A 27,099-nucleotide genomic window follows, 5' to 3' on the forward strand; every position below is an offset into this window, starting at 1 on the left:
CATTCAAGGCTAGAAAAAATCAACATACTATTGCAAGCATTCATACACCACCAAATAGAAATAAACAATTCTGACATTAAACGTAAAGGTGACAATGCATTTGTATCATCACCTTGAGAAGGGTCACCGAGGAATTGAGCCCAGGGCTTCTGCACTTAAACACCAGAAACACTCCACTAAACTAAGATGCCTGTTGGTGCCAACAATTCCCAAAGTTAATGCATGTTCTAGGTGAGCAATGAACAGAATGCAGGGCTCTTATGAAAGCGAGGTCTGTGAATCAACAGATACATCCACATGCCTATTACTTTAGTGTTTTCAAGAGAATTCATTTTCTTGGAACGAGTCTGCATGAAACCATCTTCAGGGCCTGGACAATTTCATGGCAAAACGGCACCTCTCAACATTGCAGCCAAGACAATATAACAACTGTTTCTGCCTGGTTTCGAACCGGGGACCTCTCGCGTGTGAGGCGAACGTGATAACCACTACACTACAGAAACAGATGTCTACAGTTGATTCTTCTGTGATGAAACTTCTCAAAACAGGCTATTCCAAGGGCCTCTGGTTTTAGATTTCTTTCATGCAACCTTCCCAGACAGCCCTAGCTGAACGCTTGTATATGCCATGCAAGTTCAGCATTTTTGCAAAATGCTTAAAGAGAAATGTTTCCTATTTGCTCAGGCAGGGCAAGGTTAAAAGCATGAGACTCTAGCAAATATTCATCCACTACTGCAAAGAGAAAATTGATATTGGCTTTGAAATGCATACTTCAATACTACTTTAAAAAAGCACCAATGAAAGGGCTCGTCTGGGATTTGAACCCGGGACCTCTCGCACCCAAAGCGAGAATCATACCCCTAGACCAACGAGCCTTCGAAAGGCCCGCACCTCTGAAAAGCTAATACCAGCTCTAAGCACGCAATGAAGATCATGCTAGGGACTTTTTCATGCTTGGTCTGTGAATACACATGAAATTCAGTGTCAACTTACCCTTTCTCAAATGATATCACTATCATTTATAAGTGTCCCCTTTTATTTTGTCCCAGAATTGGACACGTCTTACAGGAAGTCAGCACTTATTTATCTATTTCTGCAGTGGCTAGACCCTAAAGAGAAAGAATAAAAAGCTGTTCATAACAACATAAGAAACACATGTTGCATTTCTTCTCAAATGCTTATTCCCTTTGTGCAAATCGGAATGCCAAGCTGAATAACTGGGCCACAGATTCTGGCTAATTATCTTTCCCTTGAATGCAAGTAGCAATAAAAACTGCCTAATGCAGGACTAAAGCATTCCTTGCAAGCCTCTAACATCATAACATAACTGAGCTGCTGGTAGCAAGCTAAGCAATACCTTCCCAAAATGAGAAGTACATGGGCTAATCCGCTCAATCAGCGCTCGATCAGGCTCGATCAGGCGAGATATAGAAAAGGTGGAAAGGGTCCAAATGGCTGTCCCTTCCTTTTTAGGGTGGGTCCTTCTGACTATCATAGGATTGCTTGTAAGAGTGGCCAGGGTCAGAGAAAAAACTTTCAACCCTTCTTAGTGTTCTATCCAGAAGCAGGCATTTTCTGTGCCTTTAATTTCAGGCTTTTCCCAGCAGTCTCTGTTCTGCCTATGTAAATTAACTAAAGCAGTGCTTATTCATCACTTACTCTAATGTACTTACTGTCTAAAAATCTCTGCCTAAGTATGCTTTTTTTCTTTTTCAGTGAAATTCTAAATGTTTTTTCTGCCCAGTCTATGGCAGTAGAATGCTGCTTATGATGCCACATTTTGTTGAATCACCAAGGTACAACTACAGAGGAATATATGAGTCTGAACGACATGGAACTCTTAGCTAACACATCACAATGTGTGATGCTTGCCAACCAAGCACTAGATTCTGGAGCGCTGATGATCAGAACATTCTGCTCCTGAAGGAAAGGAAAGACAGCTTGATGGAAAATAAAGTCTCAGTTTATATTAACGCTCTCTCTCTCCCAATATCTATCTATCTATCTATCTATCTATCTATCTATCTATCTATCTATCTATCTATCTATCTATCTATCTATCTATCTATCTATCTATCTATCTATCTATCTATCTATCTATCTATCTATCTATCTATCTATCTATCTATCTATCTATCTATCTATCTATCTATCTTTATATATGGATACCTGCGTACATATACATATAGATATGCCATGCATTCCTTTAGATTTGTTCCAACCTCTTACCATTTATTTGAGAATCCCTACTTTTCAAGTGACTGCAAATGAAGTCATTTCCGGCACTTTTTGGCCGGTGCAAGGTAACAAAAACACATGACAACTTTTAATAAAAATCATTGGTCTCTTTATTAACGCGCACTGTCAAACATGGGGCTTTCACACGTCAGGTAAACATGATAACCAATACACAACAGAAGCAGATGTAGATTGCTTATCAATGCCGGGATAGAACAGTTGTGAATTGAGTAGAAGAAGGGCCCCTGAATTGATACTTATTATATACAGCCTGTAAGATAGTGAAATATGCAGGCTAGGAAAGGAGATGCAAATATCAATGTATTAGAAAAATACATAAAGAGGAGTGATTTGCTTTTATTCATTCAAGGCTAGAAAAAATCAACATACTATTGCAAGCATTCATACACCACCAAATAGAAATAAACAATTCTGACATTAAACGTAAAGGTGACGATGCATTTGTATCATCACCTTGAGAAGGGTCACCGAGGAATTGAGCCCAGGGCTTCTGCACTTAAACACCAGAAACACTCCACTAAACTAAGATGCCTGTTGGTGCCAACAATTCCCAAAGTTAATGCATGTTCTAGGTGAGCAATGAACAGAATGCAGGGCTCTTATAAAAGTGAGGTCTGTGAATAAACAGATACATCCACATGCCAATTACTTTAGTGTTTTCAAGAGAATTCACTTTCTTGGAACGAGTCTGCATGAAACCATCTTCAGGGCCTGGACAATTTCATGGCAAAACAGCACCTCTCAACATTGCAGCCAAGACAATATAACAACTGTTTCTGCCTGGTTTCGAACCGGGGACCTTTCGCGTGTGAGGCGAACGTGATAACCACTACACTACAGAAACAGATGTCTACAGTTGATTCTTCTGTGATGAAACTTCTCAAAACAGGCTATTCCAAGGGCCTCTGGTTTTAGATTTCTTTCATGCAACCTTCCCAGACAGCCCTAGCTGAACGCTTGTATATGCCATGCAAGTTCAGCATTTTTGCAAAATGCTTAAAGAGAAATGTTTCCTATTTGCTCAGGCAGGGCAAGGTTAAAAGCATGAGACTCTAGCAAATATTCATCCACTACTGCAAAGAGAAAATTGATATTGGCTTTGAAATGCATACTTCAATACTACTTTAAAAAAGCACCAATGAAAGGGCTCGTCCGGGATTTGAACCCGGGACCTCTCGCACCCAAAGCGAGAATCATACCCCTAGACCAACGAGCCTTCGAAAGGCCCGCACCTCTGAATAGCCAATACCAGCTCTAAGCACGCAATGAAGATCATGCTGGGGACTTTTTCATGCTTGGTCTGTGAATACACATGAAATTCAGTGTCAACTTACCCTTTCTCAAATGATATCACTATCATTTACAAGTGTCCCCTTTTATTTTGTCCCAGCATTGGACACGTCTTACAGGAAGTCAGCACTTATTTATCTATTTCTGCAGTGGCTAGACCCTAAAGAGAAAGAACAAAAAGCTGTTCATAACAACATAAGAAACACATGTTGCATTTTTTCTCAAATGCTTATTCCCTTTGTGCAAATCGGAATGCCAAGCTGAATAACTGGGCCACAGATTCTGGCTAATTATCTTTCCCTTGAATGCAAGTAGCAATAAAAACTGCCTAATGCAGGACTAAAGCATTCCTTGCAAGCCTCTAACATCATAACATAACTGAGCTGCTGGTAGCAAGCTAAGCAATACCTTCCCAAAATGAGAAGTACATGTGCTAATCCGCTCAATCAGCGCTCGATCAGGCTCGATCAGGCGAGATATAGAAAAGGTGGAAAGGGTCCAAATGGCTGTCCCTTCCTTTTTAGGGTGGGTCCTTCTGACTATCATAGGATTGCTTGTAGGAGTGGCAGGGTCAGAGAAAAAACTTTCAACCCTTCTTAGTGTTCTATCCAGAAGCAGGCATTTTCTGTGCCTTTAATGTCAGGCTTTTCCCAGCAGTCTCTGTTCTGCCTATGTAAATTAACAAAAGCAGTGCTTATTCATCACTTACTCTAATGTCCTTACTGTCCAGAAAGCTCTGCCTAAGTATGCTTTTTTTCTTTTTCAGTGAAATTCTAAATGTTTTTTCTGCCCAGTCTATGGCAGTAGAATGCTGCTTATGATGCCACATTTTGTTGAATCACCAAGGTACAACTACAGAGGAATATATGAGTCTGAACGACATGGAACTCTTAGCTAACACATCACAATGTGTGATGCTTGCCAACAAAGCACTAGATTCTGGAGCGCTGATGATCAGAACATTCTGCTCCTGAAGGAAAGGAAAGACAGCTTGATGGAAAATAAAGTCTCAGTTTATATTAACGCTCTCTCTCTCCCAATATCTATCTATCTATCTATCTATCTATCTATCTATCTATCTATCTATCTATCTATCTATCTATCTATCTATCTATCTATCTATCTATCTATCTATCTATCTATCTATCTATCTATCTATCTATCTATCTATCTATCTATCTATCTATCTATCTATCTATCTTTATATATGGATACCTGCGTACACATACATATAGATATGCCATGCATTCCTTTAGATTTGTTCCAACCTCTTACCATTTATTTGAGAATCCCTACTTTTCAAGTGACTGCAAATGAAGTCATTTCCGGCACTTTTTGGCCGGTGCAAGGTAACAAAAACACATGACAACTTTTAATAAAAATCATTGGTCTCTTTATTAACGCGCACTGTCAAACATGGGGCTTTCACACGCCAGGTAAACATGATAACCAATACACAACAGAAGCAGATGTAGATTGCTTATCAATGCCGGGATAGAACAGTTGTGAATTGAGTAGAAGAAGGGCCCCTGAATTGATACTTATTATATACAGCCTGTAAGATAGTGAAAAATGCAGGCTAGGAAAGGAGATGCAAATATCAATGTATTAGAAAAATACATAAAGAGGAGTGATTTGCTTTTATTCATTCAAGGCTAGAAAAAATCAACATACTATTGCAAGCATTCATACACCACCAAATAGAAATAAACAATTCTGACATTAAATGTAAAGGTGACAATGCATTTGTATCATCACCTTGAGAAGGGTCACCGAGGAATTGAGCCCAGGGCTTCTGCACTTAAACACCAGAAACACTCCACTAAACTAAGATGCCTGTTGGTGCCAACAATTCCCAAAGTTAATGCATGTTCTAGGTGAGCAATGAACAGAATGCAGGGCTCTTATAAAAGTGAGGTCTGTGAATCAACAGATACATCCACATGCCAATTACTTTAGTGTTTTCAAGAGAATTCACTTTCTTGGAACGAGTCTGCATGAAACCATCTTCAGGGCCTGGACAATTTCATGGCAAAACAGCACCTCTCAACATTGCAGCCAAGACAATATAACAACTGTTTCTGCCTGGTTTCGAACCGGGGACCTTTCGCGTGTGAGGCGAACGTGATAACCACTACACTACAGAAACAGATGTCTACAGTTGATTCTTCTGTGATGAAACTTCTCAAAACAGGCTATTCCAAGGGCCTCTGGTTTTAGATTTCTTTCATGCAACCTTCCCAGACAGCCCTAGCTGAACGCTTGTATATGCCATGCAAGTTCAGCATTTTTGCAAAATGCTTAAAGAGAAATGTTTCCTATTTGCTCAGGCAGGGCAAGGTTAAAAGCATGAGACTCTAGCAAATATTCATCCACTACTGCAAAGAGAAAATTGATATTGGCTTTGAAATGCATACTTCAATACTACTTTAAAAAAGCACCAATGAAAGGGCTTCCCTGGGATTTGAACCCAGGACCTCTCGCACCCAAAGCGAGAATCATACCCCTAGACCAACGAGCCTTCGAAAGGCCCGCACCTCTGAAAAGCTAATACCAGCTCTAAGCACGCAATGAAGATCATGCTAGGGACTTTTTCATGCTTGGTCTGTGAATACACATGAAATTCAGTGTCAACTTACCCTTTCTCAAATGATATCACTATCATTTATAAGTGTCCCCTTTTATTTTGTCCCAGAATTGGACACGTCTTACAGGAAGTCAGCACTTATTTATCTATTTCTGCAGTGGCTAGACCCTAAAGAGAAAGAATAAAAAGCTGTTCATAACAACATAAGAAACACATGTTGCATTTTTTCTCAAATGCTTATTCCCTTTGTGCAAATCGGAATGCCAAGCTTAATAACTGGGTCACAGATTCTGGCTAATTATCTTTCCCTTGAATGCAAGTAGCAATAAAAACTGCCTAATGCAGGACTAAAGCATTCCTTGCAAGCCTCTAACATCATAACATAACTGAGCTGCTGGTAGCAAGCTAAGCAATACCTTCCCAAAATGAGAAGTACATGTGCTAATCCGCTCAATCAGCGCTCGATCAGGCTCGATCAGGTGAGATATAGAAAAGGTGGAAAGGGTCCAAATGGCTGTCCCTTCCTTTTTAGGGTGGGTCCTTCTGACTATCATAGGATTGCTTGTAGGAGTGGCCAGGGTCAGAGAAAAAACTTTCAACCCTTCTTAGTGTTCTATCCAGAAGCAGGCATTTTCTATGCCTTTAATGTCAGGCTTTTCCCAGCAGTCTCTGTTCTGCCTATGTAAATTAACAAAAGCAGTGCTTATTCATCACTTACTCTAATGTCCTTACTGTCCAGAAAGCTTTGCCTAAGTATGCTTTTTTTCTTTTTCAGTGAAATTCTAAATGTTTTTTCTGCCCAGTCTATGGCAGTAGAATGCTGCTTATGATGCCACATTTTGTTGAATCACCAAGGTACAACTACAGAGGAATATATGAGTCTGAACGACATGGAACTCTTAGCTAACACATCACAATGTGTGATGCTTGCCAACCAAGCACTAGATTCTGGAGCGCTGATGATCAGAACATTCTGCTCCTGAAGGAAAGGAAAGACAGCTTGATGGAAAATAAAGTCTCAGTTTATATTAACGCTCTCTCTCTCCCAATATCTATCTATCTATCTATCTATCTATCTATCTATCTATCTATCTATCTATCTATCTATCTATCTATCTATCTATCTATCTATCTATCTATCTATCTATCTATCTATCTATATATCTATCTATCTATCTATCTATCTATCTATCTATCTATCTATCTTTATATATGGATACCTGCGTACACATACATATAGATATGCCATGCATTCCTTTAGATTTGTTCCAACCTCTTACCATTTATTTGAGAATCCCTACTTTTCAAGTGACTGCAAATGAAGTCATTTCCGGCACTTTTTGGCCGGTGCAAGGTAACAAAAACACATGACAACTTTTAATAAAAATCATTGGTCTCTTTATTAACGCGCACTGTCAAACATGGGGCTTTCACACGTCAGGTAAACATGATAACCAATACACAACAGAAGCAGATGTAGATTGCTTATCAATGCCGGGATAGAACAGTTGTGAATTGAGTAGAAGAAGGGCCCCTGAATTGATACTTATTATATACAGCCTGTAAGATAGTGAAATATGCAGGCTAGGAAAGGAGATGCAAATATCAATGTATTAGAAAAATACATAAAGAGGAGTGATTTGCTTTTATTCATTCAAGGCTAGAAAAAATCAACATACTATTGCAAGCATTCATACACCACCAAATAGAAATAAACAATTCTGACATTAAACGTAAAGGTGACGATGCATTTGTATCATCACCTTGAGAAGGGTCACCGAGGAATTGAGCCCAGGGCTTCTGCACTTAAACACCAGAAACACTCCACTAAACTAAGATGCCTGTTGGTGCCAACAATTCCCAAAGTTAATGCATGTTCTAGGTGAGCAATGAACAGAATGCAGGGCTCTTATAAAAATGAGGTCTGTGAATCAACAGATACATCCACATGCCAATTACTTTAGTGTTTTCAAGAGAATTCACTTTCTTGGAACGAGTCTGCATGAAACCATCTTCAGGGCCTGGACAATTTCATGGCAAAACAGCACCTCTCAACATTGCAGCCAAGACAATATAACAACTGTTTCTGCCTGGTTTCGAACCGGGGACCTTTCGCGTGTGAGGCGAACGTGATAACCACTACACTACAGAAACAGATGTCTACAGTTGATTCTTCTGTGATGAAACTTCTCAAAACAGGCTATTCCAAGGGCCTCTGGTTTTAGATTTCTTTCATGCAACCTTCCCAGACAGCCCTAGCTGAACGCTTGTATATGCCATGCAAGTTCAGCATTTTTGCAAAATGCTTAAAGAGAAATGTTTCCTATTTGCTCAGGCAGGGCAAGGTTAAAAGCATGAGACTCTAGCAAATATTCATCCACTACTGCAAAGAGAAAATTGATATTGGCTTTGAAATGCATACTTCAATACTACTTTAAAAAAGCACCAATGAAAGGGCTTCCCTGGGATTTGAACCCGGGACCTCTCGCACCCAAAGCGAGAATCATACCCCTAGACCAACGAGCCTTCGAAAGGCCCGCACCTCTGAAAAGCTAATACCAGCTCTAAGCACGCAATGAAGATCATGCTAGGGACTTTTTCATGCTTGGTCTGTGAATACACATGAAATTCAGTGTCAACTTACCCTTTCTCAAATGATATCACTATCATTTATAAGTGTTCCCTTTTATTTTGTCCCAGAATTGGACACGTCTTACAGGAAGTCAGCACTTATTTATCTATTTCTGCAGTGGCTAGACCCTAAAGAGAAAGAATAAAAAGCTGTTCATAACAACATAAGAAACACATGTTGCATTTTTTCTCAAATGCTTATTCCCTTTGTGCAAATCGGAATGCCAAGCTTAATAACTGGGTCACAGATTCTGGCTAATTATCTTTCCCTTGAATGCAAGTAGCAATAAAAACTGCCTAATGCAGGACTAAAGCATTCCTTGCAAGCCTCTAACATCATAACATAACTGAGCTGCTGGTAGCAAGCTAAGCAATACCTTCCCAAAATGAGAAGTACATGTGCTAATCCGCTCAATCAGCGCTCGATCAGGCTCGATCAGGTGAGATATAGAAAAGGTGGAAAGGGTCCAAATGGCTGTCCCTTCCTTTTTAGGGTGGGTCCTTCTGACTATCATAGGATTGCTTGTAGGAGTGGCCAGGGTCAGAGAAAAAACTTTCAACCCTTCTTAGTGTTCTATCCAGAAGCAGGCATTTTCTATGCCTTTAATGTCAGGCTTTTCCCAGCAGTCTCTGTTCTGCCTATGTAAATTAACAAAAGCAGTGCTTATTCATCACTTACTCTAATGTCCTTACTGTCCAGAAAGCTCTGCCTAAGTATGCTTTTTTTCTGTTTCAGTGAAATTCTAAATGTTTTTTCTGCCCAGTCTATGGCAGTAGAATGCTGCTTATGATGCCACATTTTGTTGAATCACCAAGGTACAACTACAGAGGAATATATGAGTCTGAACGACATGGAACTCTTAGCTAACACATCACAATGTGTGATGCTTGCCAACCAAGCACTAGATTCTGGAGCGCTGATGATCAGAACATTCTGCTCCTGAAGGAAAGGAAAGACAGCTTGATGGAAAATAAAGTCTCAGTTTATATTAACGCTCTCTCTCTCCCAATATCTATCTATCTATCTATCTATCTATCTATCTATCTATCTATCTATCTATCTATCTATCTATCTATCTATCTATCTATCTATCTATCTATCTATCTATCTATCTATCTATCTATCTATCTATCTATCTATCTATCTATCTATCTATCTATCTATCTATCTATCTATCTATCTATCTATCTATCTATCTATCTATCTATCTATCTATCTATCTATCTATCTATCTATCTATCTATCTATCTATCTATCTTTATATATGGATACCTGCGTACACATACATATAGATATGCCATGCATTCCTTTAGATTTGTTCCAACCTCTTACCATTTGTTTGAGAATGCCTACTTTTCAAGTGACTGCAAATGAAGTCATTTCCGGCACTTTTTGGCCGGTGCAAGGTAACAAAAACACATGACAACTTTTAATAAAAATCATTGGTCTCTTTATTAACGCGCACTGTCAAACATGGGGCTTTCACACGTCAGGTAAACATGATAACCAATACACAACAGAAGCAGATGTAGATTGCTTATCAATGCCGGGATAGAACAGTTGTGAATTGAGTAGAAGAAGGGCCCCTGAATTGATACTTATTATATACAGCCTGTAAGATAGTGAAATATGCAGGCTAGGAAAGGAGATGCAAATATCAATGTATTAGAAAAATACATAAAGAGGAGTGATTTGCTTTTATTCATTCAAGGCTAGAAAAAATCAACATACTATTGCAAGCATTCATACACCACCAAATAGAAATAAACAATTCTGACATTAAACGTAAAGGTGACGATGCATTTGTATCATCACCTTGAGAAGGGTCACCGAGGAATTGAGCCCAGGGCTTCTGCACTTAAACACCAGAAACACTCCACTAAACTAAGATGCCTGTTGGTGCCAACAATTCCCAAAGTTAATGCATGTTCTAGGTGAGCAATGAACAGAATGCAGGGCTCTTATGAAAGCGAGGTCTGTGAATCAACAGATACATCCACATGCCTATTACTTTAGTGTTTTCAAGAGAATTCATTTTCTTGGAACGAGTCTGCATGAAACCATCTTCAGGGCCTGGACAATTTCATGGCAAAACGGCACCTCTCAACATTGCAGCCAAGACAATATAACAACTGTTTCTGCCTGGTTTCGAACCGGGGACCTCTCGCGTGTTAGGCGAACGTGATAACCACTACACTACAGAAACAGATGTCTACAGTTGATTCTTCTGTGATGAAACTTCTCAAAACAGGCTATTCCAAGGGCCTCTGGTTTTAGATTTCTTTCATGCAACCTTCCCAGACAGCCCTAGCTGAACGCTTGTATATGCCATGCAAGTTCAGCATTTTTGCAAAATGCTTAAAGAGAAATGTTTCCTATTTGCTCAGGCAGGGCAAGGTTAAAAGCATGAGACTCTAGCAAATATTCATCCACTACTGCAAAGAGAAAATTGATATTGGCTTTGAAATGCATACTTCAATACTACTTTAAAAAAGCACCAATGAAAGGGCTCGTCTGGGATTTGAACCCGGGACCTCTCGCACCCAAAGCGAGAATCATACCCCTAGACCAACGAGCCTTCGAAAGGCCCGCACCTCTGAAAAGCTAATACCAGCTCTAAGCACGCAATGAAGATCATGCTAGGGACTTTTTCATGCTTGGTCTGTGAATACACATGAAATTCAGTGTCAACTTACCCTTTCTCAAATGATATCACTATCATTTATAAGTGTCCCCTTTTATTTTGTCCCAGAATTGGACACGTCTTACAGGAAGTCAGCACTTATTTATCTATTTCTGCAGTGGCTAGACCCTAAAGAGAAAGAATAAAAAGCTGTTCATAACAACATAAGAAACACATGTTGCATTTCTTCTCAAATGCTTATTCCCTTTGTGCAAATCGGAATGCCAAGCTGAATAACTGGGCCACAGATTCTGGCTAATTATCTTTCCCTTGAATGCAAGTAGCAATAAAAACTGCCTAATGCAGGACTAAAGCATTCCTTGCAAGCCTCTAACATCATAACATAACTGAGCTGCTGGTAGCAAGCTAAGCAATACCTTCCCAAAATGAGAAGTACATGTGCTAATCCGCTCAATCAGCGCTCGATCAGGCTCGATCAGGTGAGATATAGAAAAGGTGGAAAGGGTCCAAATGGTTGTCCCTTCCTTTTTAGGGTGGGTCCTTCTGACTATCATAGGATTGCTTGTAGGAGTGGCCAGGGTCAGAGAAAAAACTTTCAACCCTTCTTAGTGTTCTATCCAGAAGCAGGCATTTTCTATGCCTTTAATGTCAGGCTTTTCCCAGCAGTCTCTGTTCTGCCTATGTAAATTAACAAAAGCAGTGCTTATTCATCACTTACTCTAATGTCCTTACTGTCCAGAAAGCTTTGCCTAAGTATGCTTTTTTTCTTTTTCAGTGAAATTCTAAATGTTTTTTCTGCCCAGTCTATGGCAGTAGAATGCTGCTTATGATGCCACATTTTGTTGAATCACCAAGGTACAACTACAGAGGAATATATGAGTCTGAACGACATGGAACTCTTAGCTAACACATCACAATGTGTGATGCTTGCCAACCAAGCACTAGATTCTGGAGCGCTGATGATCAGAACATTCTGCTCCTGAAGGAAAGGAAAGACAGCTTGATGGAAAATAAAGTCTCAGTTTATATTAACGCTCTCTCTCTCCCAATATCTATCTATCTATCTATCTATCTATCTATCTATCTATCTATCTATCTATCTATCTATCTATCTATCTATCTATCTATCTATCTATCTATCTATCTATCTATCTATCTATCTATCTATCTATCTATCTATCTATCTATCTATCTATCTATCTATCTATCTATCTATCTATCTATCTATCTATCTACCTACCTACCTACCTACCTACCTACCTATCTACCTATCTATCTATCTATCTATCTATCTATCTATCTATCTATCTATCTATCTATCTATCTATCTATCTATCTATCTATCTATCTATCTATCTATCTATCTATCTATCTATCTATCTATCTATCTATCTATCTATCTATCTATCTATCTATCTATCTATCTATCTATCTATCTATCTATCTATCTATCTATCTAACTATCTATCTATCTATCTATCTATCTATCTATCTATCTATCTATCTATCTATCTATCTATCTATCTATCTATCTATCTATCTTTATATATGGATACCTGCGTACACATACATATAGATATGCCATGCATTCCTTTAGATTTGTTCCAACCTCTTACCATTTATTTGAGAATCCCTACTTTTCAAGTGACTGCAAATGAAGTCATTTCCGGCACTTTTTGGCCGGTGCAAGGTAACAAAAACACATGACAACTTTTAATAAAAATCATTGGTCTCTTTATTAACGCGCACTGTCAAACATGGGGCTTTCACACGCCAGGTAAACATGATAACCAATACACAACAGAAGCAGATGTAGATTGCTTATCAATGCCGGGATAGAACAGTTGTGAATTGAGTAGAAGAAGGGCCCCTGAATTGATACTTATTATATACAGCCTGTAAGATAGTGAAAAATGCAGGCTAGGAAAGGAGATGCAAATATCAATGTATTAGAAAAATACATAAAGAGGAGTGATTTGCTTTTATTCATTCAAGGCTAGAAAAAATCAACATACTATTGCAAGCATTCATACACCACCAAATAGAAATAAACAATTCTGACATTAAATGTAAAGGTGACAATGCATTTGTATCATCACCTTGAGAAGGGTCACCGAGGAATTGAGCCCAGGGCTTCTGCACTTAAACACCAGAAACACTCCACTAAACTAAGATGCCTGTTGGTGCCAACAATTCCCAAAGTTAATGCATGTTCTAGGTGAGCAATGAACAGAATGCAGGGCTCTTATAAAAGTGAGGTCTGTGAATCAACAGATACATCCACATGCCAATTACTTTAGTGTTTTCAAGAGAATTCACTTTCTTGGAACGAGTCTGCATGAAACCATCTTCAGGGCCTGGACAATTTCATGGCAAAACAGCACCTCTCAACATTGCAGCCAAGACAATATAACAACTGTTTCTGCCTGGTTTCGAACCGGGGACCTTTCGCGTGTGAGGCGAACGTGATAACCACTACACTACAGAAACAGATGTCTACAGTTGATTCTTCTGTGATGAAACTTCTCAAAACAGGCTATTCCAAGGGCCTCTGGTTTTAGATTTCTTTCATGCAACCTTCCCAGACAGCCCTAGCTGAACGCTTGTATATGCCATGCAAGTTCAGCATTTTTGCAAAATGCTTAAAGAGAAATGTTTCCTATTTGCTCAGGCAGGGCAAGGTTAAAAGCATGAGACTCTAGCAAATATTCATCCACTACTGCAAAGAGAAAATTGATATTGGCTTTGAAATGCATACTTCAATACTACTTTAAAAAAGCACCAATGAAAGGGCTTCCCTGGGATTTGAACCCAGGACCTCTCGCACCCAAAGCGAGAATCATACCCCTAGACCAACGAGCCTTCGAAAGGCCCGCACCTCTGAAAAGCTAATACCAGCTCTAAGCACGCAATGAAGATCATGCTAGGGACTTTTTCATGCTTGGTCTGTGAATACACATGAAATTCAGTGTCAACTTACCCTTTCTCAAATGATATCACTATCATTTATAAGTGTCCCCTTTTATTTTGTCCCAGAATTGGACACGTCTTACAGGAAGTCAGCACTTATTTATCTATTTCTGCAGTGGCTAGACCCTAAAGAGAAAGAATAAAAAGCTGTTCATAACAACATAAGAAACACATGTTGCATTTTTTCTCAAATGCTTATTCCCTTTGTGCAAATCGGAATGCCAAGCTTAATAACTGGGTCACAGATTCTGGCTAATTATCTTTCCCTTGAATGCAAGTAGCAATAAAAACTGCCTAATGCAGGACTAAAGCATTCCTTGCAAGCCTCTAACATCATAACATAACTGAGCTGCTGGTAGCAAGCTAAGCAATACCTTCCCAAAATGAGAAGTACATGTGCTAATCCGCTCAATCAGCGCTCGATCAGGCTCGATCAGGTGAGATATAGAAAAGGTGGAAAGGGTCCAAATGGCTGTCCCTTCCTTTTTAGGGTGGGTCCTTCTGACTATCATAGGATTGCTTGTAGGAGTGGCCAGGGTCAGAGAAAAAACTTTCAACCCTTCTTAGTGTTCTATCCAGAAGCAGGCATTTTCTATGCCTTTAATGTCAGGCTTTTCCCAGCAGTCTCTGTTCTGCCTATGTAAATTAACAAAAGCAGTGCTTATTCATCACTTACTCTAATGTCCTTACTGTCCAGAAAGCTTTGCCTAAGTATGCTTTTTTTCTTTTTCAGTGAAATTCTAAATGTTTTTTCTGCCCAGTCTATGGCAGTAGAATGCTGCTTATGATGCCACATTTTGTTGAATCACCAAGGTACAACTACAGAGGAATATATGAGTCTGAACGACATGGAACTCTTAGCTAACACATCACAATGTGTGATGCTTGCCAACCAAGCACTAGATTCTGGAGCGCTGATGATCAGAACATTCTGCTCCTGAAGGAAAGGAAAGACAGCTTGATGGAAAATAAAGTCTCAGTTTATATTAACGCTCTCTCTCTCCCAATATCTATCTATCTATCTATCTATCTATCTATCTATCTATCTATCTATCTATCTATCTATCTATCTATCTATCTATCTATCTATCTATCTATCTATCTATCTATCTATCTATCTATCTATCTATCTATCTATCTATCTATCTATCTATCTATCTATCTATCTATCTATCTTTATATATGGATACCTGCGTACACATACATATAGATATGCCATGCATTCCTTTAGATTTGTTCCAACCTCTTACCATTTATTTGAGAATCCCTACTTTTCAAGTGACTGCAAATGAAGTCATTTCCGGCACTTTTTGGCCGGTGCAAGGTAACAAAAACACATGACAACTTTTAATAAAAATCATTGGTCTCTTTATTAACGCGCACTGTCAAACATGGGGCTTTCACACGCCAGGTAAACATGATAACCAATACACAACAGAAGCAGATGTAGATTGCTTATCAATGCCGGGATAGAACAGTTGTGAATTGAGTAGAAGAAGGGCCCCTGAATTGATACTTATTATATACAGCCTGTAAGATAGTGAAAAATGCAGGCTAGGAAAGGAGATGCAAATATCAATGTATTAGAAAAATACATAAAGAGGAGTGATTTGCTTTTATTCATTCAAGGCTAGAAAAAATCAACATACTATTGCAAGCATTCATACACCACCAAATAGAAATAAACAATTCTGACATTAAATGTAAAGGTGACAATGCATTTGTATCATCACCTTGAGAAGGGTCACCGAGGAATTGAGCCCAGGGCTTCTGCACTTAAACACCAGAAACACTCCACTAAACTAAGATGCCTGTTGGTGCCAACAATTCCCAAAGTTAATGCATGTTCTAGGTGAGCAATGAACAGAATGCAGGGCTCTTATAAAAGTGAGGTCTGTGAATCAACAGATACATCCACATGCCAATTACTTTAGTGTTTTCAAGAGAATTCACTTTCTTGGAACGAGTCTGCATGAAACCATCTTCAGGGCCTGGACAATTTCATGGCAAAACAGCACCTCTCAACATTGCAGCCAAGACAATATAACAACTGTTTCTGCCTGGTTTCGAACCGGGGACCTTTCGCGTGTGAGGCGAACGTGATAACCACTACACTACAGAAACAGATGTCTACAGTTGATTCTTCTGTGATGAAACTTCTCAAAACAGGCTATTCCAAGGGCCTCTGGTTTTAGATTTCTTTCATGCAACCTTCCCAGACAGCCCTAGCTGAACGCTTGTATATGCCATGCAAGTTCAGCATTTTTGCAAAATGCTTAAAGAGAAATGTTTCCTATTTGCTCAGGCAGGGCAAGGTTAAAAGCATGAGACTCTAGCAAATATTCATCCACTACTGCAAAGAGAAAATTGATATTGGCTTTGAAATGCATACTTCAATACTACTTTAAAAAAGCACCAATGAAAGGGCTTCCCTGGGATTTGAACCCAGGACCTCTCGCACCCAAAGCGAGAATCATACCCCTAGACCAACGAGCCTTCGAAAGGCCCGCACCTCTGAAAAGCTAATACCAGCTCTAAGCACGCAATGAAGATCATGCTAGGGACTTTTTCATGCTTGGTCTGTGAATACACATGAAATTCAGTGTCAACTTACCCTTTCTCAAATGATATCACTATCATTTATAAGTGTCCCCTTTTATTTTGTCCCAGAATTGGACACGTCTTACAGGAAGTCAGCACTTATTTATCTATTTCTGCAGTGGCTAGACCCTAAAGAGAAAGAATAAAAAGCTGTTCATAACAACATAAGAAACACATGTTGCATTTTTTCTCAAATGCTTATTCCCTTTGTGCAAATCGGAATGCCAAGCTTAATAACTGGGTCACAGATTCTGGCTAATTATCTTTCCCTTGAATGCAAGTAGCAATAAAAACTGCCTAATGCAGGACTAAAGCATTCCTTGCAAGCCTCTAACATCATAACATAACTGAGCTGCTGGTAGCAAGCTAAGCAATACCTTCCCAAAATGAGAAGTACATGTGCTAATCCGCTCAATCAGCGCTCGATCAGGCTCGATCAGGTGAGATATAGAAAAGGTGGAAAGGGTCCAAATGGCTGTCCCTTCCTTTTTAGGGTGGGTCCTTCTGACTATCATAGGATTGCTTGTAGGAGTGGCCAGGGTCAGAGAAAAAACTTTCAACCCTTCTTAGTGTTCTATCCAGAAGCAGGCATTTTCTATGCCTTTAATGTCAGGCTTTTCCCAGCAGTCTCTGTTCTGCCTATGTAAATTAACAAAAGCAGTGCTTATTCATCACTTACTCTAATGTCCTTACTGTCCAGAAAGCTTTGCCTAAGTATGCTTTTTTTCTTTTTCAGTGAAATTCTAAATGTTTTTTCTGCCCAGTCTATGGCAGTAGAATGCTGCTTATGATGCCACATTTTGTTGAATCACCAAGGTACAACTACAGAGGAATATATGAGTCTGAACGACATGGAACTCTTAGCTAACACATCACAATGTGTGATGCTTGCCAACCAAGCACTAGATTCTGGAGCGCTGATGATCAGAACATTCTGCTCCTGAAGGAAAGGAAAGACAGCTTGATGGAAAATAAAGTCTCAGTTTATATTAACGCTCTCTCTCTCCCAATATCTATCTATCTATCTATCTATCTATCTATCTATCTATCTATCTATCTATCTATCTATCTATCTATCTATCTATCTATCTATCTATCTATCTATCTATCTATCTATCTATCTATCTATCTATCTATCTATCTATCTATCTATCTATCTATCTATCTTTATATATGGATACCTGCGTACACATACATATAGATATGCCATGCATTCCTTTAGATTTGTTCCAACCTCTTACCATTTATTTGAGAATCCCTACTTTTCAAGTGACTGCAAATGAAGTCATTTCCGGCACTTTTTGGCCGGTGCAAGGTAACAAAAACACATGACAACTTTTAATAAAAATCATTGGTCTCTTTATTAACGCGCACTGTCAAACATGGGGCTTTCACACGTCAGGTAAACATGATAACCAATACACAACAGAAGCAGATGTAGATTGCTTATCAATGCCGGGATAGAACAGTTGTGAATTGAGTAGAAGAAGGGCCCCTGAATTGATACTTATTATATACAGCCTGTAAGATAGTGAAATATGCAGGCTAGGAAAGGAGATGCAAATATCAATGTATTAGAAAAATACATAAAGAGGAGTGATTTGCTTTTATTCATTCAAGGCTAGAAAAAATCAACATACTATTGCAAGCATTCATACACCACCAAATAGAAATAAACAATTCTGACATTAAACGTAAAGGTGACGATGCATTTGTATCATCACCTTGAGAAGGGTCACCGAGGAATTGAGCCCAGGGCTTCTGCACTTAAACACCAGAAACACTCCACTAAACTAAGATGCCTGTTGGTGCCAACAATTCCCAAAGTTAATGCATGTTCTAGGTGAGCAATGAACAGAATGCAGGGCTCTTATAAAAATGAGGTCTGTGAATCAACAGATACATCCACATGCCAATTACTTTAGTGTTTTCAAGAGAATTCACTTTCTTGGAACGAGTCTGCATGAAACCATCTTCAGGGCCTGGACAATTTCATGGCAAAACAGCACCTCTCAACATTGCAGCCAAGACAATATAACAACTGTTTCTGCCTGGTTTCGAACCGGGGACCTTTCGCGTGTGAGGCGAACGTGATAACCACTACACTACAGAAACAGATGTCTACAGTTGATTCTTCTGTGATGAAACTTCTCAAAACAGGCTATTCCAAGGGCCTCTGGTTTTAGATTTCTTTCATGCAACCTTCCCAGACAGCCCTAGCTGAACGCTTGTATATGCCATGCAAGTTCAGCATTTTTGCAAAATGCTTAAAGAGAAATGTTTCCTATTTGCTCAGGCAGGGCAAGGTTAAAAGCATGAGACTCTAGCAAATATTCATCCACTACTGCAAAGAGAAAATTGATATTGGCTTTGAAATGCATACTTCAATACTACTTTAAAAAAGCACCAATGAAAGGGCTTCCCTGGGATTTGAACCCGGGACCTCTCGCACCCAAAGCGAGAATCATACCCCTAGACCAACGAGCCTTCGAAAGGCCCGCACCTCTGAAAAGCTAATACCAGCTCTAAGCACGCAATGAAGATCATGCTAGGGACTTTTTCATGCTTGGTCTGTGAATACACATGAAATTCAGTGTCAACTTACCCTTTCTCAAATGATATCACTATCATTTATAAGTGTCCCCTTTTATTTTGTCCCAGAATTGGACACGTCTTACAGGAAGTCAGCACTTATTTATCTATTTCTGCAGTGGCTAGACCCTAAAGAGAAAGAATAAAAAGCTGTTCATAACAACATAAGAAACACATGTTGCATTTTTTCTCAAATGCTTATTCCCTTTGTGCAAATCGGAATGCCAAGCTTAATAACTGGGTCACAGATTCTGGCTAATTATCTTTCCCTTGAATGCAAGTAGCAATAAAAACTGCCTAATGCAGGACTAAAGCATTCCTTGCAAGCCTCTAACATCATAACATAACTGAGCTGCTGGTAGCAAGCTAAGCAATACCTTCCCAAAATGAGAAGTACATGTGCTAATCCGCTCAATCAGCGCTCGATCAGGCTCGATCAGGTGAGATATAGAAAAGGTGGAAAGGGTCCAAATGGCTGTCCCTTCCTTTTTAGGGTGGGTCCTTCTGACTATCATAGGATTGCTTGTAGGAGTGGCCAGGGTCAGAGAAAAAACTTTCAACCCTTCTTAGTGTTCTATCCAGAAGCAGGCATTTTCTATGCCTTTAATGTCAGGCTTTTCCCAGCAGTCTCTGTTCTGCCTATGTAAATTAACAAAAGCAGTGCTTATTCATCACTTACTCTAATGTCCTTACTGTCCAGAAAGCTCTGCCTAAGTATGCTTTTTTTCTGTTTCAGTGAAATTCTAAATGTTTTTTCTGCCCAGTCTATGGCAGTAGAATGCTGCTTATGATGCCACATTTTGTTGAATCACCAAGGTACAACTACAGAGGAATATATGAGTCTGAACGACATGGAACTCTTAGCTAACACATCACAATGTGTGATGCTTGCCAACCAAGCACTAGATTCTGGAGCGCTGATGATCAGAACATTCTGCTCCTGAAGGAAAGGAAAGACAGCTTGATGGAAAATAAAGTCTCAGTTTATATTAACGCTCTCTCTCTCCCAATATCTATCTATCTATCTATCTATCTATCTATCTATCTATCTATCTATCTATCTATCTATCTATCTATCTATCTATCTATCTATCTATCTATCTATCTATCTATCTATCTATCTATCTATCTATCTATCTTTATATATGGATACCTGCGTACACATACATATAGATATGCCATGCATTCCTTTAGATTTGTTCCAACCTCTTACCATTTGTTTGAGAATCCCTACTTTTCAAGTGACTGCAAATGAAGTCATTTCCGGCACTTTTTGGCCGGTGCAAGGTAACAAAAACACATGACAACTTTTAATAAAAATCATTGGTCTCTTTATTAACGCGCACTGTCAAACATGGGGCTTTCACACGTCAGGTAAACATGATAACCAATACACAACAGAAGCAGATGTAGATTGCTTATCAATGCCGGGATAGAACAGTTGTGAATTGAGTAGAAGAAGGGCCCCTGAATTGATACTTATTATATACAGCCTGTAAGATAGTGAAATATGCAGGCTAGGAAAGGAGATGCAAATATCAATGTATTAGAAAAATACATAAAGAGGAGTGATTTGCTTTTATTCATTCAAGGCTAGAAAAAATCAACATACTATTGCAAGCATTCATACACCACCAAATAGAAATAAACAATTCTGACATTAAACGTAAAGGTGACGATGCATTTGTATCATCACCTTGAGAAGGGTCACCGAGGAATTGAGCCCAGGGCTTCTGCACTTAAACACCAGAAACACTCCACTAAACTAAGATGCCTGTTGGTGCCAACAATTCCCAAAGTTAATGCATGTTCTAGGTGAGCAATGAACAGAATGCAGGGCTCTTATGAAAGCGAGGTCTGTGAATCAACAGATACATCCACATGCCTATTACTTTAGTGTTTTCAAGAGAATTCATTTTCTTGGAACGAGTCTGCATGAAACCATCTTCAGGGCCTGGACAATTTCATGGCAAAACGGCACCTCTCAACATTGCAGCCAAGACAATATAACAACTGTTTCTGCCTGGTTTCGAACCGGGGACCTCTCGCGTGTTAGGCGAACGTGATAACCACTACACTACAGAAACAGATGTCTACAGTTGATTCTTCTGTGATGAAACTTCTCAAAACAGGCTATTCCAAGGGCCTCTGGTTTTAGATTTCTTTCATGCAACCTTCCCAGACAGCCCTAGCTGAACGCTTGTATATGCCATGCAAGTTCAGCATTTTTGCAAAATGCTTAAAGAGAAATGTTTCCTATTTGCTCAGGCAGGGCAAGGTTAAAAGCATGAGACTCTAGCAAATATTCATCCACTACTGCAAAGAGAAAATTGATATTGGCTTTGAAATGCATACTTCAATACTACTTTAAAAAAGCACCAATGAAAGGGCTCGTCTGGGATTTGAACCCGGGACCTCTCGCACCCAAAGCGAGAATCATACCCCTAGACCAACGAGCCTTCGAAAGGCCCGCACCTCTGAAAAGCTAATACCAGCTCTAAGCACGCAATGAAGATCATGCTAGGGACTTTTTCATGCTTGGTCTGTGAATACACATGAAATTCAGTGTCAACTTACCCTTTCTCAAATGATATCACTATCATTTATAAGTGTCCCCTTTTATTTTGTCCCAGAATTGGACACGTCTTACAGGAAGTCAGCACTTATTTATCTATTTCTGCAGTGGCTAGACCCTAAAGAGAAAGAATAAAAAGCTGTTCATAACAACATAAGAAACACATGTTGCATTTCTTCTCAAATGCTTATTCCCTTTGTGCAAATCGGAATGCCAAGCTGAATAACTGGGCCACAGATTCTGGCTAATTATCTTTCCCTTGAATGCAAGTAGCAATAAAAACTGCCTAATGCAGGACTAAAGCATTCCTTGCAAGCCTCTAACATCATAACATAACTGAGCTGCTGGTAGCAAGCTAAGCAATACCTTCCCAAAATGAGAAGTACCTGTGCTAATCCGCTCAATCAGCGCTCGATCAGGCTCGATCAGGTGAGATATAGAAAAGGTGGAAAGGGTCCAAATGGCTGTCCCTTCCTTTTTAGGGTGGGTCCTTCTGACTATCATAGGATTGCTTGTAGGAGTGGCCAGGGTCAGAGAAAAAACTTTCAACCCTTCTTAGTGTTCTATCCAGAAGCAGGCATTTTCTATGCCTTTAATGTCAGGCTTTTCCCAGCAGTCTCTGTTCTGCCTATGTAAATTAACAAAAGCAGTGCTTATTCATCACTTACTCTAATGTCCTTACTGTCCAGAAAGCTTTGCCTAAGTATGCTTTTTTTCTTTTTCAGTGAAATTCTAAATGTTTTTTCTGCCCAGTCTATGGCAGTAGAATGCTGCTTATGATGCCACATTTTGTTGAATCACCACGGTACAACTACAGAGGAATATATGAGTCTGAACGACATGGAACTCTTAGCTAACACATCACAATGTGTGATGCTTGCCAACCAAGCACTAGATTCTGGAGCGCTGATGATCAGAACATTCTGCTCCTGAAGGAAAGGAAAGACAGCTTGATGGAAAATAAAGTCTCAGTTTATATTAACGCTCTCTCTCTCCCAATATCTATCTATCTATCTATCTATCTATCTATCTATCTATCTATCTATCTATCTATCTATCTATCTATCTATCTATCTATCTATCTATCTATCTATCTATCTATCTATCTATCTATCTATCTATCTATCTATCTATCTATCTATCTATCTATCTATCTACCTACCTACCTACCTACCTACCTATCTATCTATCTATCTATCTATCTATCTATCTATCTATCTATCTATCTATCTATCTATCTATCTATCTATCTATCTATCTATCTATCTATCTATCTATCTATCTATCTATCTATCTATCTATCTATCTATCTATCTATCTATCTATCTATCTATCTATCTATCTATCTATCTATCTATCTATCTATCTATCTATCTATCTATCTATCTATCTATCTATCTATCTATCTATCTATCTATCTAACTATCTATCTATCTATCTATCTATCTATCTATCTATCTATCTATCTATCTATCTATCTATCTATCTATCTATCTATCTTTATATATGGATACCTGCGTACACATACATATAGATATGCCATGCATTCCTTTAGATTTGTTCCAACCTCTTACCATTTATTTGAGAATCCCTACTTTTCAAGTGACTGCAAATGAAGTCATTTCCGGCACTTTTTGGCCGGTGCAAGGTAACAAAAACACATGACAACTTTTAATAAAAATCATTGGTCTCTTTATTAACGCGCACTGTCAAACATGGGGCTTTCACACGCCAGGTAAACATGATAACCAATACACAACAGAAGCAGATGTAGATTGCTTATCAATGCCGGGATAGAACAGTTGTGAATTGAGTAGAAGAAGGGCCCCTGAATTGATACTTATTATATACAGCCTGTAAGATAGTGAAAAATGCAGGCTAGGAAAGGAGATGCAAATATCAATGTATTAGAAAAATACATAAAGAGGAGTGATTTGCTTTTATTCATTCAAGGCTAGAAAAAATCAACATACTATTGCAAGCATTCATACACCACCAAATAGAAATAAACAATTCTGACATTAAATGTAAAGGTGACAATGCATTTGTATCATCACCTTGAGAAGGGTCACCGAGGAATTGAGCCCAGGGCTTCTGCACTTAAACACCAGAAACACTCCACTAAACTAAGATGCCTGTTGGTGCCAACAATTCCCAAAGTTAATGCATGTTCTAGGTGAGCAATGAACAGAATGCAGGGCTCTTATAAAAGTGAGGTCTGTGAATCAACAGATACATCCACATGCCAATTACTTTAGTGTTTTCAAGAGAATTCACTTTCTTGGAACGAGTCTGCATGAAACCATCTTCAGGGCCTGGACAATTTCATGGCAAAACAGCACCTCTCAACATTGCAGCCAAGACAATATAACAACTGTTTCTGCCTGGTTTCGAACCGGGGACCTTTCGCGTGTGAGGCGAACGTGATAACCACTACACTACAGAAACAGATGTCTACAGTTGATTCTTCTGTGATGAAACTTCTCAAAACAGGCTATTCCAAGGGCCTCTGGTTTTAGATTTCTTTCATGCAACCTTCCCAGACAGCCCTAGCTGAACGCTTGTATATGCCATGCAAGTTCAGCATTTTTGCAAAATGCTTAAAGAGAAATGTTTCCTATTTGCTCAGGCAGGGCAAGGTTAAAAGCATGAGACTCTAGCAAATATTCATCCACTACTGCAAAGAGAAAATTGATATTGGCTTTGAAATGCATACTTCAATACTACTTTAAAAAAGCACCAATGAAAGGGCTTCCCTGGGATTTGAACCCGGGACCTCTCGCACCCAAAGCGAGAATCATACCCCTAGACCAACGAGCCTTCGAAAGGCCCGCACCTCTGAAAAGCTAATACCAGCTCTAAGCACGCAATGAAGATCATGCTAGGGACTTTTTCATGCTTGGTCTGTGAATACACATGAAATTCAGTGTCAACTTACCCTTTCTCAAATGATATCACTATCATTTATAAGTGTCCCCTTTTATTTTGTCCCAGAATTGGACACGTCTTACAGGAAGTCAGCACTTATTTATCTATTTCTGCAGTGGCTAGACCCTAAAGAGAAAGAATAAAAAGCTGTTCATAACAACATAAGAAACACATGTTGCATTTTTTCTCAAATGCTTATTCCCTTTGTGCAAATCGGAATGCCAAGCTTAATAACTGGGTCACAGATTCTGGCTAATTATCTTTCCCTTGAATGCAAGTAGCAATAAAAACTGCCTAATGCAGGACTAAAGCATTCCTTGCAAGCCTCTAACATCATAACATAACTGAGCTGCTGGTAGCAAGCTAAGCAATACCTTCCCAAAATGAGAAGTACATGTGCTAATCCGCTCAATCAGCGCTCGATCAGGCTCGATCAGGTGAGATATAGAAAAGGTGGAAAGGGTCCAAATGGCTGTCCCTTCCTTTTTAGGGTGGGTCCTTCTGACTATCATAGGATTGCTTGTAGGAGTGGCCAGGGTCAGAGAAAAAACTTTCAACCCTTCTTAGTGTTCTATCCAGAAGCAGGCATTTTCTATGCCTTTAATGTCAGGCTTTTCCCAGCAGTCTCTGTTCTGCCTATGTAAATTAACAAAAGCAGTGCTTATTCATCACTTACTCTAATGTCCTTACTGTCCAGAAAGCTCTGCCTAAGTATGCTTTTTTTCTGTTTCAGTGAAATTCTAAATGTTTTTTCTGCCCAGTCTATGGCAGTAGAATGCTGCTTATGATGCCACATTTTGTTGAATCACCAAGGTACAACTACAGAGGAATATATGAGTCTGAACGACATGGAACTCTTAGCTAACACATCACAATGTGTGATGCTTGCCAACCAAGCACTAGATTCTGGAGCGCTGATGATCAGAACATTCTGCTCCTGAAGGAAAGGAAAGACAGCTTGATGGAAAATAAAGTCTCAGTTTATATTAACGCTCTCTCTCTCCCAATATCTATCTATCTATCTATCTATCTATCTATCTATCTATCTATCTATCTATCTATCTATCTATCTATCTATCTATCTATCTATCTATCTATCTATCTATCTATCTATCTATCTATCTATCTATCTATCTATCTATCTATCTATCTATCTATCTATCTATCTTTATATATGGATACCTGCGTACACATACATATAGATATGCCATGCATTCCTTTAGATTTGTTCCAACCTCTTACCATTTGTTTGAGAATCCCTACTTTTCAAGTGACTGCAAATGAAGTCATTTCCGGCACTTTTTGGCCGGTGCAAGGTAACAAAAACACATGACAACTTTTAATAAAAATCATTGGTCTCTTTATTAACGCGCACTGTCAAACATGGGGCTTTCACACGTCAGGTAAACATGATAACCAATACACAACAGAAGCAGATGTAGATTGCTTATCAATGCCGGGATAGAACAGTTGTGAATTGAGTAGAAGAAGGGCCCCTGAATTGATACTTATTATATACAGCCTGTAAGATAGTGAAATATGCAGGCTAGGAAAGGAGATGCAAATATCAATGTATTAGAAAAATACATAAAGAGGAGTGATTTGCTTTTATTCATTCAAGGCTAGAAAAAATCAACATACTATTGCAAGCATTCATACACCACCAAATAGAAATAAACAATTCTGACATTAAATGTAAAGGTGACAATGCATTTGTATCATCACCTTGAGAAGGGTCACCGAGGAATTGAGCCCAGGGCTTCTGCACTTAAACACCAGAAACACTCCACTAAACTAAGATGCCTGTTGGTGCCAACAATTCCCAAAGTTAATGCATGTTCTAGGTGAGCAATGAACAGAATGCAGGGCTCTTATGAAAGCGAGGTCTGTGAATCAACAGATACATCCACATGCCTATTACTTTAGTGTTTTCAAGAGAATTCATTTTCTTGGAACGAGTCTGCATGAAACCATCTTCAGGGCCTGGACAATTTCATGGCAAAACGGCACCTCTCAACATT

At 39.1% G+C, this 27,099-nt stretch overlaps 11 non-coding genes across 11 annotated transcripts; all 11 read right to left on the reverse strand.

Moving 5' to 3' along the window:
* Positions 1-430: 430 nt before the first annotated feature.
* TRNAV-CAC (transfer RNA valine (anticodon CAC)) lies at positions 431-503 on the reverse strand. Its single transcript has one exon. It is a non-coding gene; the product is annotated as a tRNA-Val (tRNA).
* Positions 504-3,030: 2,527 nt separating this feature from the next.
* Positions 3,031-3,103, reverse strand: TRNAV-CAC (transfer RNA valine (anticodon CAC)). The gene has a single exon. It is a non-coding gene; the product is annotated as a tRNA-Val (tRNA).
* Positions 3,104-3,403: 300 nt separating this feature from the next.
* TRNAP-UGG (transfer RNA proline (anticodon UGG)) lies at positions 3,404-3,475 on the reverse strand. Its single transcript has one exon. It is a non-coding gene; the product is annotated as a tRNA-Pro (tRNA).
* A 2,150-nt stretch (positions 3,476-5,625) lies between these two features.
* TRNAV-CAC (transfer RNA valine (anticodon CAC)) lies at positions 5,626-5,698 on the reverse strand. Its single transcript has one exon. It is a non-coding gene; the product is annotated as a tRNA-Val (tRNA).
* A 2,519-nt stretch (positions 5,699-8,217) lies between these two features.
* Positions 8,218-8,290, reverse strand: TRNAV-CAC (transfer RNA valine (anticodon CAC)). The gene has a single exon. It is a non-coding gene; the product is annotated as a tRNA-Val (tRNA).
* A 2,611-nt stretch (positions 8,291-10,901) lies between these two features.
* Positions 10,902-10,974, reverse strand: TRNAV-AAC (transfer RNA valine (anticodon AAC)). Its single transcript has one exon. It is a non-coding gene; the product is annotated as a tRNA-Val (tRNA).
* Positions 10,975-13,829: 2,855 nt separating this feature from the next.
* TRNAV-CAC (transfer RNA valine (anticodon CAC)) lies at positions 13,830-13,902 on the reverse strand. The gene has a single exon. It is a non-coding gene; the product is annotated as a tRNA-Val (tRNA).
* Positions 13,903-16,433: 2,531 nt separating this feature from the next.
* TRNAV-CAC (transfer RNA valine (anticodon CAC)) lies at positions 16,434-16,506 on the reverse strand. Its single transcript has one exon. It is a non-coding gene; the product is annotated as a tRNA-Val (tRNA).
* Positions 16,507-19,025: 2,519 nt separating this feature from the next.
* TRNAV-CAC (transfer RNA valine (anticodon CAC)) lies at positions 19,026-19,098 on the reverse strand. The gene has a single exon. It is a non-coding gene; the product is annotated as a tRNA-Val (tRNA).
* A 2,491-nt stretch (positions 19,099-21,589) lies between these two features.
* On the reverse strand, positions 21,590-21,662 carry TRNAV-AAC (transfer RNA valine (anticodon AAC)). Its single transcript has one exon. It is a non-coding gene; the product is annotated as a tRNA-Val (tRNA).
* A 2,863-nt stretch (positions 21,663-24,525) lies between these two features.
* Positions 24,526-24,598, reverse strand: TRNAV-CAC (transfer RNA valine (anticodon CAC)). The gene has a single exon. It is a non-coding gene; the product is annotated as a tRNA-Val (tRNA).
* Between the last annotated feature and the right edge of the window lie 2,501 nt (positions 24,599-27,099).

Source organism: Lissotriton vulgaris, chromosome 8 (assembly GCF_964263255.1).
Source record: "Lissotriton vulgaris chromosome 8, aLisVul1.2, whole genome shotgun sequence".
NCBI lineage: Eukaryota > Metazoa > Chordata > Amphibia > Caudata > Salamandridae > Lissotriton > Lissotriton vulgaris.